The following is a 16667-nucleotide window of genomic DNA, read 5'->3' as shown; positions in this document are numbered from 1 at the left end:
CCTTTTAGGCGGGACTTATCAAACACGGAGGAAAAGAAAATCCCCAAAATTTTGGAAGACCCGCGCATTCTTTCCTCTCCACTGCCGATGACCTTCATTTTCTCCCCTCCTTCTCTCTGTAAAACCTAGCAGCCGCCACCATCAGAAACATTGGCTTCGTTCTGTGTTGTAAGAACGCGAGTATGATCCTTCATTAATATCTAAAGGGGGAAAATCCCCAAAATTTTGAAGAACCCCGCTCACTCTCTCCTTAGATCTCCACCCGACGGATCGACCTTCATTCTTCCCCCTCTCTGTAACACCCTCGCTTCCTTCTAGAAATCGAGGACCATTCTCTCTCGATCGTATCTTTATGGCGACGATTAGACACAATAATCTCAACATAAAATTGGTAATTGAACCCCTCTTCACCTCTACCCTACTCCATCTACAACGAATCCTCACATTTACAAACCCTAGTCCAGTTGCGCTTCTAGCCTTGGTGTTATTTCTTCATCTGTTCAGCAAATAAGGGGAACACAAATTCTCATTAATCCCTCAACTTCATCTTCTCAATCAAGCAAAAAGGATTCTAATTTTTTCGTGCATCTGCATCATCTCTGCTGCAATTTCACATGGTATTATCGATTTCTCCTTTATGCCTCCCATTTTTCCTGCATCTACTTCTCAAACTTTTGATATTTTCCTGCATTCGCAAGTCAAACTTCTTATTTTTTGCTTGCATCTTCTTCTCAATTAAGCACAAAAGTATCACATTGTTTTGCAGTTGATGTGAGTTTATAGTTGCTTCATTTTTTCTTTTTGTGCAGCGAGCTTTACTTGCTGAGCCAGCTGCTCGATTAGAAATGACACCAATGGTCTGCTCATAATTTATATCTCTCTCAACTCTCAACTCTCAAGCGTCTTTGATTTATTTTGCGATAATATTTACCATTTTGTCCTTGGCTCAGGCTGCTAATGCTGCTTGGAACATGGGGGAGTGGGATCAGATGTCTGAGTATGTATCTAAACTGGATTATGGTGATGAAAGTAAACTCAGGGTGTTTGGGAACAGTTCTGAATGCAATAAAAATTGCATCCAGATCATCTGCAACCCCAAAAAAGGCCTGAAGACAGTTCTCAACATCAACAATTAGCTCTAATACTTGAAAACCCTGATTCAAGATAACAACAAAATCAACATAATTTGAAGAATACTTTTTTTTTCAGTTTTCATATGTTATAATTATAAATTGTGCCAAGTATCGTGGTAAGGCCATCACATCTTGAACAAGTCCAAGTAAAAAGTTTTGTTAAATCTAACATGTAAACCTGCATTTTGGTTTATTATTAATTCTTCTACTGAACTTAATTACTCCATAATGTCTCACAGTGTCATGTTCATCTTACTGCAGAAGCATATTCCACCATAATTGTGGCGAGTGTGTGATTGTAAAGTGGTGAGGGAACCTTATTCTTGATTTCAATTCATGTGTCCATAAAACAATTAACCTTAACAAATAAGTAAATGTGTGGTACTTTCTCAGCAAAAAGAAACCCCAACACAGATATGTAGACATCTACAGAAAAAAAAAGATTCTAAATACATAATCAATGGCGTTGCTCTTATGTTATCGGCTCTCAGTCCCCAATATCCATTTGAATAAAGTTTTAACCCTACTGTACTAAAAAAGGATAGAAGCATGGAAAATAATAATCAATGGTGGTTACAGAAAGTCTTCGTACAATACACAGGTGTCAAAGGGCAATAATGTTATTCTTGTTATTCTTGTTTTTGACAGGTCATCGATTACTATACTCTTCTAGTTGGAAACTCTATTTCCTTAAACGCCAGGTCATCATTAACTATTCTTAGTTGCTATTCCAGCACATTCGCAAGTATCTACGCGAGCTACTTTCTTTAATATCAGAATTATGGTCATCATTCAGTCTCCCAGCAGCTAATCGTCCTGTTCATGGACCCCCGGTAAGTGTGCTTCTACTATCTGTCTTTTGTACAATACACAGGTGTCAAAGGGCAATAATGTAATTTGACTTTCTGATCAGATTCTGCACCTAGTTGAACAACTTTGTCTGGCCCTGAATGATGAGTTCAAGAGATATCTTCCTATAATTCTTCTATCTGGAGATGGAAAGACTCCACATTATATGAAAGTTGATTGGGACAAATGGGCTGATGAAGATGATGATGCAGGTATGGTGATTGTTACTAATTTTGTCACCCACCATTTCTATATTTAATCATGTTATATGTATATTGTATTCAGAAGTTTAGTTAAATATGTTTTTTAGGTCCTTCCTTGACATGGGAGGAATGGATTTCTCAGTAAGAAAATAGTTTCTTAAAATATTATTACTGAAGTTTCTTTCTTTTTATATCACTAATGACTTATCCTCATACAGAAATTCGGTGACGTGGGAGGCATGGGCATGCCTGACATGGGTGATTTCTCTATGGGTGATGACCTTGAAGACATATCTCATGTTTATTGTGTAGAGTGGCCCTGACATTGACATGACAACAGAGGATACATGGGGCGTCAACTACTGATCCCTATAAGATCTGTTTGAATTAACAGAGGCAAGGATGGATGTAATAAAGTATGAGGTTGGAGTTCAAATGCTTGAAATATACAATGAACAAGTCAAAGATTTGTTGGTAATTGATGGCTCCAATAGAAGATATCCTTTCAATTCTCTACCCTTCCTTCTCATGTTTATTATTTTTTTTAATTTTTTTTAAATCTTGACAACCTACACATTGGATATATGAAACAAGTCCCAACTTAATGATCTTAATGTTCCAGATGCGTCTTTGGTTTCTGTTAAATGTACACAAGATGTTCTTTATCTCATGAGAATTGGTCTTAATGTTTCGGATGCGTCTTTGGTTTCTGTTTATTGATTCTAATTTAAACAATTTTGTACTTCAATTTTGCTCCAACAACATCAGCCATTTCGTTTCTCTTTTCTCCCATTCCCATACCACCTCTAAAAAAATTATGTGCTTCATTTTGCTCCAACAACATCAGCCATTTCGTTTCATTTTTTTGGTAATCAGGTGAAGTAGAACCTGGGATTGTTGAAATTCTCTGTGATGAAAAGTTAATTTGTTTCTAAACTCCTGAATTGAATCATAATTTTGCCCCTCTTCCTTTATCATGTCGTATATCCTTCTCTTTGCATTCTTAGATAGTTACACATATCTGTTATAAGGGCACATAATTCTAATTTTCTATCCATAGGAAGGTTATTACATTTACATGTCATCTGTTAAAACGTGTTTGGGTGAGTGGTCCTGTGTTGTTCTATTTCTATTTGTACATTTCTTATCTTGTATAACAGGCTCTTGAGTTATTATTTACAGCTTGTCTCTAAGACTAAGATATTGTTCATCCTTTTGTGTTTTTTTTCATTTATTAATAAATTTCTCAGTTTATTCATTCCAGATAAAAGTCAGATTCGATTTCCAATTTGGTGTATCTCCTAAGATTTTGGACCCTGTATACCCAGTACACGAGTTTCCTCTTCCTCTACATTTAGCAGAATCAGGTCTCGGATAAGATGGCATTCATTAGGGAGCACTTACCTATGGAGTTAAGCTTATAGCATTTCCATTATTCTTTCTAATTAAAGCAAGACTGAACATTTGAGGTCATTTGTCTGCTATCCTTCTCTTCTAAGTAGTCATCCTTTTCGTTGCTATGTGTTTGTGCATGATGTGTGTTGGCCTTCTGCTGGGGCTGGGAAGGTAAACAAGGGATCAAATTTATATATTCATGATGCTAATATTGCTGACAAGATAGAGAACCAGGATCAGTCAAATAAGAGGTGTATTCACCTGATTACATTAAGTAATCCTTTAATAGTGAAAAACTATTTACCAGTTGAAGTATCTGTCATGATTGAGAGTGGTGGAGTTTCACGTAGCATGTATTGTATACGATTGTGATGTTTTTATTTATTTATTTATTTATTTTTAACTTTTTTCAGCTAAGTGTTACACCTAGAAAAGAAGGTCGGTTAAGTGTTACACCTAATTAGCAACTGCACATGAAGAAGCTGGGAATTCTAGAGTGGGAATTGGGACAAGTACTGATTTATCCCATTCTACAAATGAGTTTACTTTCTTACGCTTTTACCTTTTTACCAATGAATTTACATTATTATTCTTTTTTTTACAACTGATTTTACCTTCTTACCCTTTACGGTTATCCAGGAGCTGGATGCATTTTAGATCCCATCATCTTAATCTTAACTTGGTTGAATTTGTTTATCAGTTTGTAACTTGTGGTTTGATTTGGTTTCATAATATTTATAGTTAGTTAGACTTTGTTATGGAGCTACTTTCCTATCTAGAAAGTAAACAGGTGAGTTACTTGTGTTTGTAATTGTATGATATATATATATATATATATATATATATATATATATATATATATATATATATATATATACACATTTATAGGAAATAAGATGGAATAAGTGATTGTGGTTGTGTACAAATACTGGGCATATAAAATTTTATAAAATTGTAAATGTGGTGCAAGGGTAGTTCTAAATATTTGCATCTCGTTTCAGGGGTTACTCAAGGAAAATGCAAATGCTAGCAAATACTGGGCATATGGAGGTGACTTTGGAGATACACCAAATGACTTAAATTTCTACTTAAATGGTCTCATATGGCCTGATCGGACTCCTCATCCTGCTGTAAATGGTGATTACTATAAATTTTTTGCTTATTATTTAGGTTTTTGTTTAGTTATTTCCAACAAAAATGTTTCCATGATGAATCTTTTGGTAGAGACAATGTATAAGAATTACTTCATTGAGCTAATTATGATGCGATCCTTTGTTTATTTGTTTTCAGAGGTCAAGTATTGCTATCAACCAATTAAAATTTCGTTCACCAATGGTGTAATTAAGGTATCAATATCATCACTCTTACTGTCTATATCATTTTCATGAAAATGTTTATGTTGCGTATTATATATTCATATGTGCAGTTGTACTTTCTGTATAGCAAATGTTATCCTTGGTCTTTGCGTTTTTTGTTCATAGATTACAAACACCAATTTCTTTCAAACAACAGAAGATCTAGAGTTTAATTGGGTGATTGAAGGTGATAGATGTAAACTTGATTCTGGAACTCTCAGTCTACCAACATTAGAGTTTAATTGGGTGATTGAAGGTGATGTTGGTTCTTGAAACGAGACTCAAGATATCATATTTTGTCATGGCTAGAAGCTTTGGAGGAAACGAGACTGAAGCAAAAATAAACACACAGAGAGTTGTTGGCACATAGTAAGCTAGATGATGCAATTGTATATAAATGAGTTCATTTTTTATAACATTTACTCACAATTGGAATAATTCTTTTTATTTGACATATTAGTGAAATGAATTATCTTTGTTATTTATGGTATTTTATTTTGTATTATGAGATTTTTAATGTATTATTTAATTTGAAACTTAGTAAATCTATAAATAATATTTTTTTTAAACATTTAAAATTATGATATGCAAAAATGTGTGTCATCTTCATTTATGACATGTCCTTTCTTGACAGGGGCTTTCTTGATACGCATTGCGTGTCATTAACACGCACGTCGTAGCGTTACGACACGCGAATGTGTGTCGTCTTCCTTTATGACAGGGCCTTCCTTGATACGCATTGTGTGTCGTAAACGCGCGTCGTAATTGCGCGTCGTAAATGAGCGTCGTAAATGCGCGTCGTCTATAGACGACGCGCAAAAGCGCGTCATCTCTCTTTATGACAGGGCCTTCCTTGACGCGCATTTGCGCGTCATCTGAGCCTTTTACGACGCGCAATGAGCGTCGTAAAAGGCTGTTTTTCTAGTAGTGGTTAGCTCTAACCGGTAAGCCACCTTGACCACACGAGCCAAAACTCGAAAAGGGCCAATAAACTTGCGGCCCAGCTTGCCTACTTCCTGAAGCAGATAACACCCTTCCAGGGTGAGACCTTCAAAAGCACCAAGTCCCCCAACCGAAACTCTAGTTTAAAGCGTCGCCGATCCGCATAACTCTTCTGGTAGCTCTAAGGTGTCAATAATCTCTTTCTAACAAGTTGTATAAGCTTAGTCGTCTTGAGCACTACCTTCGTGCTCCCTATGATCCTCTGTCCAACCTTGCTCCAACAAATAGGAGTGTGACATCTCCTTCCATATAGTAGCTCGAATGGTGGGGGGCATGCCGATACTGTCCTGATGGCTATTGTTATAATAATAATAAAAAAAAAAAAAAAAAAAAAAAAAAAAAAAAAACTCGGCCAACGGAAGATAGGAGTCCCAACCCCCACCAAAATCGATGATACATGCACACAACATATCCTCGAGCCTCTGAATAGTCAGCTCGCTATGCCCATCATTATGCGGATGATATGCAGTACCGAAGTGTAGTTGGGTACCCAACTCCTCGTGAAACCACTTCCAGAACCTGGAAGTAAAACGCACATCCTAGTCCGACACAATAGAAGTCGGCACCCCATGCTGAGCCACTACCTCTATAACACAAATCTTATCCAACTTCTCTACATAACAGCTCTTACTAATGGCTAAGAGGATGCAACTTTCCATGAGGGAACTGGTGCTCAACCTTGACCTTCCGACAGGTCAAACATCGCTCTACAAACAAGGCCACATCTCTCGTCATACATGGCCACCACTTACTATGCTTCAGGTCCATATACATCTTGGTAGCCTTTAGATGAATGGAAAATATCGACTTGTGGGCCTCCTCCAATAAAATCTGTTGGGCCCCACCTGCATATGATACCCATACCCACCCATGAAGAGTTAAAATCCCTCGGTTGTCAATATTAAAGGCTGAAAATTGGCTGATCACCCGCTCATTTTTCCGATTTTCTTCGTTTATGGCCTCCAATTGTGCTTCTTTGATAATCTACAAGACTAGGTTCATCATATTCATCCTCATGCACACATCCCGAATCGAGGCACTCACCGCCCTCTGGCTCAAGGCATCGGCCACCACATTGGCCTTTCCCGGGTGATACAAAATCTCACAGTCGTACTTCCTTTGCCTCATATTTAGGTTAGGCTGATCCATAAGATATCCCAGGCTCTTATGGCCCATATATATGGTACATTGAACACCATAGAGATAGTGACACAAAATCTTGAGGGCGAAATCCACTGCCCCCAACTCCAAATCATTTGTTGGATACTTCACTTCGTGAGGATTCAGCTGCCTCGAAGCGTATGCAATCACATGCCCCCTCTTCATCAACACAACACCCAACCCTGCAATGGATGCATTATAGTACACTACGAAGTCCTCCACACCCTTAGGGAGGGGAAGCATAGGCGCCTCACATAATTTCTGGTGAAGAGTCTCAAATGATGCCTGCTGCTCAGGCCCCCAACTAAAAACAACACCCTTCCTTGTCAATCTGGTGAAAGGAACAACAATCTTGGAGAAGTCTCTAATGAAGCTCTGAATCTCAGATGGAGATCTTCACACTTCCCACTGCATCACTGCCTCTATCTTGGCTGGGTCAACCAAGATACCTTCTGAGTGACGAGGTATCCCAAAAACTGAACCTCGCGCAACTAGAAGTTACACTTGGAGAACTTGGTGTAGAGCCTCTCCATCCTCAAAACCCTAAGAACCTTACGTAAATGTTCCTTTTTCTACTCTCTGGTCTTCAAATAGACCAGAATGTCATCGATGAAAACGATCACTGATTGATCCAACATAGGTCTGCACACCCGTTCCATGAGATCCATGAACACCACCGGTGTGTTGGTGAGTCCAAAAGGTATCACCACGAACTCGTAATGCCCATGGCGAGTTCAAAAGGTTGTCTTATGAATATGCTTCTCTCTCACCCTCATATGATGATAGTCGGACCTCAAATCGATCTTAGAAAACCAAGATGTCCCATGAAGCTGGTCGTAAAGATCATCAATCCCCGACAATGGGTAACGGTTTTTCACCATCAGCTTGTTTAACTCCCGGTAATCAATGAACATCCGATGTGAACCATCCTTCTTTCTAAAAAAAGGATCAGTGCTCCCCAAGGAGAACTGCTCGGCCGAATAAACCCTTTTTTCTAACAGCTCCTACAGCTGAGAGGATAACTCCTGCATCTTTGGAGGTGCAAGACGGTACGGTGCCTTGGCGGTCGGCTCCTCACCCGGAATCAAATCGATCCGAAAATCCACTTGCCTCGCATGAGACACACCCAGTAACTCCCTGGGTAAAACATCAAGAAATTCATGTACCACTGGATCATCAAAAATGGAACTTGATCCCTTCTCCTCAACCCGTGTATCCACTACATATGCCAGAGAACCCATATACCCATGCTGCAAACTCCGTCTTGCCTTGGTAGCATAATAGAAGGCTGACCCCGACCTAGTACCCTCATCATAGAAAGTCATCACTCCCCCAATAGGGTCTCGAACTGTCACCATCTGACGCTCACAGTCAATCAGATCCCCAAAATGGCTCAACTAATCCATACCTATAATCACACAGACATCTACCATCACAATAAGGATAAGATCTATCGAATAGACAACACCGAAGATCTCCAACACACAACCCCGGTAGATTTCAGTAGTAGAGAATGGACGATCATCAGGTATAGAGACTCTCAAGGTCCTGCTCAAGGTATCTCGTGTAATACTAAAACCACTACAAAAAGATGATGAAACAAAATATCGACTCGCACCCGAGTCAAACAGCACAAGCACAGGCATATAATTCACAAGAAAATTACTAGCCATGATGTCTGGAGCGGCACGGGCCTCCTATGATGTCAACTGAAATTCTCTCCCTCAATCCTTCGATGTCTCGTCCTTCCCCTGTCGGCCATCAGTGATACATAGGGTCGCGGGGGCCGGAATCTGAACTGCCCTAGATGCAAGCTGAGGACACTCCGCTCTCATGTGAATGTCTGTTTTCAATTGAAGAAAACCTGAAATCCCTTGGGGAAGTCCCTATCCAAATGCCCCTCCTTACCATACAGGTAGCAAGCCAATCCTGACCGACAGGGTCCCTTATGTCCCTTGTCGCACTTTATGCAAGTGCGGACCTTCTGGCCTCCAGCTCTATGATTAGCAGGATTGGGCCGCTTAGTCACCTGATGTGACAGTACTGGCCTCTTATCTCTCACATGGGTCTCCTTCTCCTCCCTAGTCTGGGTCTCCAGATCAATCTCTCTTCTCCTGGCATTGGTCTGTTACTCAGTCAATGTCCAATATGTGGTGTTCACTACAAACTCATGGATATCTCTCCTCATAATGATAAAATATCGACTCACATGTGCCTGCTCCATGGACACTTGCTTAGGGAAAAACAAGGCTATCTCATGAAACATCTTGGTGATCTTAGTCATCGTCTCTGTCTTATGCTTGAGAGACAGGAACTCTTGGGCCAATCTTTCCCGCTCAACCACGGGTACAAACTCATCCCTAAACATCTCATTAAACCTCTCCCAAGTCACCAAAGTATGCTCTGTAAAAGTATAATCAATTGTCACAAGCTTCCACCAGTCCTTCGCTCCCAAGCGAAGCAGGTTCAGCGTGTAATGAACCCTCAGATTCTTCGGACATGAGAAAGTATAAAAACATTCATCAACATCATAGATCCATCTCATAGCAGCTATCGGATCTTGGGTCCCATCAAACTCATGTGGCTTTGTGTTGTTGAACTCTCGGTACCACAACGAATCACCCCCTACGGTCTCACAACAATAACAGTTGCAGTGGTTGCAGCAATAGCAGCCTTTGTGACAGCATCATAGCGCTCATCAAAAGTCTCAATCATCGTGATCTTGATAGACCTAAACATCTCTGGAATAGCCCCTATGATTGTTGCGGACACCTCAGCGGTAACAATCCAGTGGATCTCATCATCACTGGCACTCGGCCTCTCGGGGTCGCTGGATCCAAAACCTCAGGTAACCACCGTACTGAAACACACTAGAAAATCATCAAAAATCAGGCTAAAGCACATACACCGACACCCACACACTCCTACAAGCTCCTTAATTCCTTAAGTTTCCTCCTTGAGCCGCGTACGGATCTAGTGCTTCCAGTAGTACGGGCCCAATACTACCTTCCACACTAACCCATATTTGTCTCAAGTCGTCCTCTCAAGACCCAAAGTCACAAGGACTATACTTCCTCAAATCAACTATAGACTTGCCCTATTGGTTCCTTAGAACTATGACTAAGCATCTAGACACTAACTCTAGACTGCTCCCCAGCACTGTTCTGCTTCACAAGATCTCTGCTATCCTCGCCATTTTCTTCGTGCATGCCAATTATTCATAATACGAGACTCAATAAACATTTGAATATCCTACCTCAAATCCACAACCAGACAAGGAATAGGAAGAAAGGCTAAATCAAGCATTCTAAGGCTATAAAATCCTAACTATGTACAATTATATAGCATACACTAAGCAAATAGTAACGACAAATTCAATCTCATAAGAATGAACTCCTAGGCTAAGGCATCATGTACAATCAAGCAACATTATCACACCGTTCCTACAAGATTCCTTAGCCTACCACTAACTAGCATGCAACTCTATCAGCTTATAAAATATCAGCTATGCACTACTCATTTTATAAATTGGGGTATTTTGGGAAACTAGAGCTCGAGCGCTAGTTGATTGTAGACACTTCTTCACTCAGTTTTTCTCCTGATCTTCACTTCTCTATTAAGTTATTAAAAAATTTCAAATCCTTAGTTTGAGTTTGGAATCACCCTGAGGTTCATCCAAATCCCTCAAACTAGGGCTCTAATACCAAATTATAACACCTCAAATTTTAGACCAAATTTTTCATTTTTAATTTACCAAAATTAAAGTTTCACAAACCAAGTTATCAAACACATAATTATACAAAACAACCATTATCACAAAATATAAGAGTTCTCAAACTGTCCCAATAACAAATCTCCCAGTAAGTGTGTATAATCAGACATTCACCTTCCTGCGGTCCTCAGAAGTACCTGAAACGCATAAATCAACAATTGTAAGCAAAGAAGCTTAGTGAGTTCCCCAAGATACCACATACATCAAAACATAAATAAAGTAGCTATGGGTTATTAGTAACCCTGGGGACTATCAACAGTCCTAGTAGGCAATAGCACCCCCTATGGGTTATCAGCAACCCTGGAGACTATCCGCACTCTTAGTCACACATAAACAACATAATACAAATAATAGTGAGACCCAGCTGGTCAACACAAATACAACTATTCTACCATACAAGTAAGAATAAGTGAGAAGACTCACCTAACACTAACGACAAGTAAATCTCACACCCAAACTGTTGGTACTAGACTCCGCCTAGTCAAATAAATAATTAACCCTAATTAATAGTTAAGGTCTAAAACTCAACTCGCGAGTCCAAATCTTACAACTAATTCCTCTAAGGGAAAAAAGACCATTTTGCCTTTCTCATGGTCCAAAACCCTAAATCATGACCAAAAGACAAAAGTCAATGAAAGTCAACTACCTAACGTGTATGTTGGGCGTACACTTCCTTACATCGGGCGTACAACACAATCAATGACCCATTGAGGGTGGAACCGGCTACGTTGGGTGTAGCCAGGAGTACACCCAACGTACTCCGTCTGCTTCCATTTCACCAACCTTGTGTCTTAATCCTTTGAGACAACTAACCCAACCTCAGTTCTGACCATTCTAAGATGTCTTAATCCATAAATTTTTCGACTTTAAGCCTTTGCATGGTTGGGAAGGTCAAAATGCAACAAACTTTAACTTCTAACAAACCCTAAGCTACTTTGCTCATGCATGAGCCATAGGGGATGATCAAGAAATCATTTTTATGAATCTATAAGTCCTAAAATGCATGAAAGGCTAGCTAAAGTTCCCTGGAGTGCTCCAAACTCATAAAGGTCCAATCTTGGGGACAAAAACTCATAAAAATTCAACCATGTATATCAAATAGAAAACTCATCAAGGTATAAACTTTATACCTGAAAAAGATGCTCAGAGAGGAAAGGTTTCTGGATCTACAAGCTTGCAAGCAACCACTTTTTCTTCTCTAGACTCCTTTAACAAAATGCACCAAAAACACTCCATAAGCTCTCAAAACTCACACAAGAAACTTAGATTCGGATTTAGAGTTTTGGGAGGGAATGATGCCTTATAAGGATGATCAAAAGGGGATATAATGTTGTTTAAATAGGCAGAAACCCTTAATATTAGGGTTTGGAGTCTGGGCTAGTACGCCCGACGTACCACATGTACGCCAAGGGTACTAGCGGATGATCCGCGATTCCATGTTGCACGAGTACGCTACGCGTACCCTCAAGTACGCCATGCATACGACCAAAATGCAAGCCTTTTTCCTCAAGGGACCAATTGTGCAACTTTTGATAAAGATAAAAGAAATAATAAAAATACCTTAAATTGGGATGTTACAAAGATGTTATCGAACACATACGGGATGTTGTGACTTCATCCGAAGCCTAGAAAGCTCTATTATCTCTATTCTTGAAAAAGAATGACACAAAGTTGCAATTTCCCGAAAATGAGTTGCTTTTCGCATCTTAACGTGATATGTCTATCCCATAATATTTCCATAAAGTGAAGTGAACTTGCAGGGAGAGTTCAGAGAATGATCTATAATCTCAAATTGGTAAGAATCTTATGAAACATTCCATTATTCATGGCCTAAAGCCCGAGTTCGAAAGCTTTGTGGCTCCAATACAAGGTCGGTGTATCCAGCCTTCTTTAGTAGATTTTGAGAACCTCTTGGCAGGACAGGAGGCTCTTATAAAATAGATGGGAAGCATCTCTGTCAAGGCTGGAGATGAATCCCTTTATGTGGAGAGATGTAAAGGGAAGTAGAAGCCTAACTCAAACTAGGGACAGATGAAAAACTTTGATAAGCACAAACAGAACGAGAGGAAAAATCATGACAATGAGAATGGGTAACAATTAGCGGAAAAGCAAAAAAGTTATCGCTTTAACAAAAATTTCCCTTCAAATGTTCAAAGAGGATACATGTCAAGAAATTGTTCACAACAACACATTGAATAAGGAAATGTAACGACCACTCAAGAAAAAGAAGCATGGGATGCTGAAGCACACTTTGTCTAAGATGAACATGTCATGGTGCTTGCAGCTACAACTAAACAAGCAAAGAATAAGTTAGATGAATGGGTATTTGATTCTTCCTGCTCTAATCATATAATAGGCGATAAAAATATCATACAAAATCCGTTTGAATATGGTGGAAGTAGAGTTGTTGTGATATCGGATAACTCAAAACTTGAAATTGCCAATGTTGGTGATTTACAGTTTTACTCAAAAGAAAACAAGAAAGAGACGATGTTACAAGTTGTGTATCATGTCCCCGAATGAAAAAGAACTTGCTCTTTTTGTCCTAATTAACCTCAGCATGCCAGTATGTGCTTTTTGGTCTCAATGATGTAAAAATGTATAAGGAGTTTGAAACACCATCTCACCCAATTGCCAAAGGAAGAAGATCGGAGTCTATATATGTGATCTCTGATGAAACAATGTATGTAGATAAAACAAATAGGAATAAAAACATGGATCTTTAGCATATGTGTTTGAGTCATGTAGCTTATTAAAAACTCAATATTATGATGAAAATAATGCTTGTCAACGGTCTTATAGAACTAGAAGTGAGTAAAATTATTTTTTTTGCATGTTGTCAATATATGAAATCTCACCAATTTCCCTTCGAAAAGTCCACTTAGCAAGCGAAGGCACCTCCGGAGTTAATACATTCAGATGTGTGCGGACCTGTGAAACAATCATCATTGAGAGGAATGAAGTATATGGTGACCTTTATTGATGACATCTCAAGGTTTATATGGGCATACTTCATGAAGGAAAAATCAGGGATCTTTAGTAAGTTTAAAGAGTTTAAAGTTGAAGTAGAAAGAGATGGAAATCATCCTGTATTGCTACTTAGACCAAGCAATGGTGGAGAGTACTTGGGAAAGGAATTTGTTGATTACTTAAGGGAGCACAAAACTAGAAGACAATTAACTTGTCCAAACATGCCACAATAGAATAGAGTTTTACAGCGTAAGAACAAGCACCTAACTAAAATATGTGGTAGCATGATCCATGACAAAAAATGTCCCATGACGTTTCTGGGAATAATGTATGAACACTACAACATATGTTATCAATAGAATCCTACAACAATGTTTGGGGTTTGTGTCGCCATTTGTAAAGCTTTTATATACCAAACCTAATGTTATCCATCTCTGAGTGTTCGACTATGTGTGTTATGTGTTCATACCAAGTCACTTACAAAAAAAGATGGAGAAGAAAGTTATCCAGTGTATATTCTTCGGATATGATGCATAGAGGAAGGGTAGGCAGTGTTGTGATCCCAACATTGGCAAGTGTTATGTTTCAAGGAACATAGTTTTTAACGAGAAATCATCATGGTGGTCAACAAATCAGGAAACACTTCCTGATTCCAATGTGCTCAAGGAAGGATTAGAGTCATCTACCGTCAATTTAAATATTAATGATGTAGGCACTGTCGTAGAAGAAGATGTTTCTTAAAGATGAGAACAACATCCATTGAAGACATGAGTGTTCAATTATTCTAATGTTGAAGATGAGATAGATGAATCGTCAAGTTTTAGGTGGTTATCGAGATTGAGGATGAATCCTTTAAACAGACATGTATAAAAAGAGAATGGATGGCTGCTATGGAGGAGAAGGAAGCCCTAGTCCGAAACCAAATGTGGAAGCTAGTCCCTAAGCCAAAAGAAGTGAAGCCCATAGCATGCAAAAGGGTATAAAAGATAAAACGAAAAGAATATGGCTCTATGGAGAGGTATCCTGGTTGGTTACTTGCGGATTCTCATAGAAATATGGACTTGATTATGAGGATACTTTCAGCCCAGCAGCAAAGCTTACCACTATACGTGTCATTCTAGCCCGAGTTGCCAGTAAAGGATTGAAACTTAGATAGATGGATGTAGGCAATGCTTTTCTATACAAAGATCCAGATCAAGTCATTCACATGGAGCAGCCAATTGGATTCGATAGCAAAGACCATCCAAACTACGTATGTAAACTCAAGAAATAATTCTATGGATTAAAACAATCCCCAAGAGCGTGGTTCAGTAAAATTGTTGAGTTTTCAGAGAACAATGGTTTTATGATGCCAGTTTCTGATGCGAGTTTGTTCGTAAGAGCCGAAGAAGGTAAGGTTGCAGTCCTGTTGGTTTATGTAGATAATTTGATAATCACAGGTGATTTTTATGAAGTGGTTGATCAAGTGAGAAAGAATCTATGTACTTGGTTCCACATGAAAGACCTTGGTGATCTGAAGCATTTTCTGGGACTAGAAGTGAAGTATGAAGAGAATGGAGACATTGTTATACACCAACATAAATATTTTGTGGATCTCTTGATTAGATTTGTAATTATTAACAGTATGCCAACAATGACACCAATTGACACAAATTCAAAACTTTGTGTTGATGCTAGCAGAGAGTTAGAAGACATGACTATATACATGAAGATTGTGGGAAGCCTTATTTATCTCACCTTGACATGACCTAACATAGCCTTTATTGTAGGGATTTTGATTTAGTTCATGCAATACCCTAGGAGATCGCATCTTTCTGCCATACATCAAGTCCTAAGTTATGTGAAAGCAACACCTGACCAAGGAATTATGTTTAGAGTAAATTACTGAAATCGTCCCTGTGGTTTGGTCACGTTGCAGATTCATTCACTAAGGGCCTACCAAGCATGAAAATGATCAACTTCTACGAGACAGTGGGAATGGTGAATGTTGGTGTTGAGAAGGAGTATTAAAATACAACACCAGCCCATGTGCATGACTATGTTGTTCATGTACCTATCTTGTTTTATATGTTATGTTTACTTTATTTATGTTCATTTGACTTTGTCTTTTAGGTAGTGGGTAGTCCTCCTGAACATTAGGCACATCATGTTAATGGAGAGTTTCCTTATTATGTTATTTCCTTTTCATCGTGTAAGCCTATTAAGACATCTTGTTCTTATTTTTCATTAATCACGTAATACGCAGGCTTTATGTAAGGTGCCTTGTGTTAATTTCTCCCTGAAACTACTTCACTTTTGTTAACCACGTGTAGATTGTCCAACCAAGTCGTGTTATATTTCTCATTGAGCACATTGGCTGCATGAACATAGGCCAATCTAATCAAAGGTGGCGGTCACCATAAAGTAGTAAGAAAAGGTGTTTTGAACCAGGAAAATGGGAGGAGATCGATAGAAGCTGGGGAAATTAAAGACGTCTGAGTTTTTTTTTTTTCTAGATGATCACACACAAATAGGTGAAAGGTAGTTCGTGTATTTCTTTTAATTTTGATTTATGACTTATATGTTTGTGCATCATAATTTTTCGAAAGATGACATATTATGATAGAATTCTGTCGTAAATCCTTAAGATTTCATGAAACATGACATAATGTTTACGTCGGATTTTTTTTTGTCCGCCAAAATTAGTGTATATCACAATTCGTTGTCATTAAAACCCCTTTTTCTACTAGTGATATATATTCACTTAATTTAATGTCAAAAACATTGAATTCAATTAAATTAAAAAATAATTATAGCTTAAAGATGCTCATTGACGACAGTTTGTAGA

At 38.6% G+C, this 16667-nt stretch overlaps 1 long non-coding RNA gene across 1 annotated transcript; it reads left to right on the top strand.

Moving 5' to 3' along the window:
- Positions 1 to 4584: 4584 nt before the first annotated feature.
- LOC145090508 (uncharacterized) lies at positions 4585 to 5171 on the top strand. Its single transcript, XR_013701618.1, has 3 exons — positions 4585 to 4717; positions 4871 to 4926; positions 5062 to 5171. It is a non-coding gene; the product is annotated as an uncharacterized LOC145090508 (long non-coding RNA).
- Positions 5172 to 16667: the final 11496 nt, after the last annotated feature.

Source organism: Lactuca serriola, chromosome 2 (assembly GCF_051521515.1).
Source record: "Lactuca serriola cultivar US96UC23 chromosome 2, Lser_US96UC23_V15, whole genome shotgun sequence".
Lineage (NCBI taxonomy): Eukaryota > Viridiplantae > Streptophyta > Magnoliopsida > Asterales > Asteraceae > Lactuca > Lactuca serriola.
This window is presented reverse-complemented; position numbering and strand designations above follow the sequence as displayed.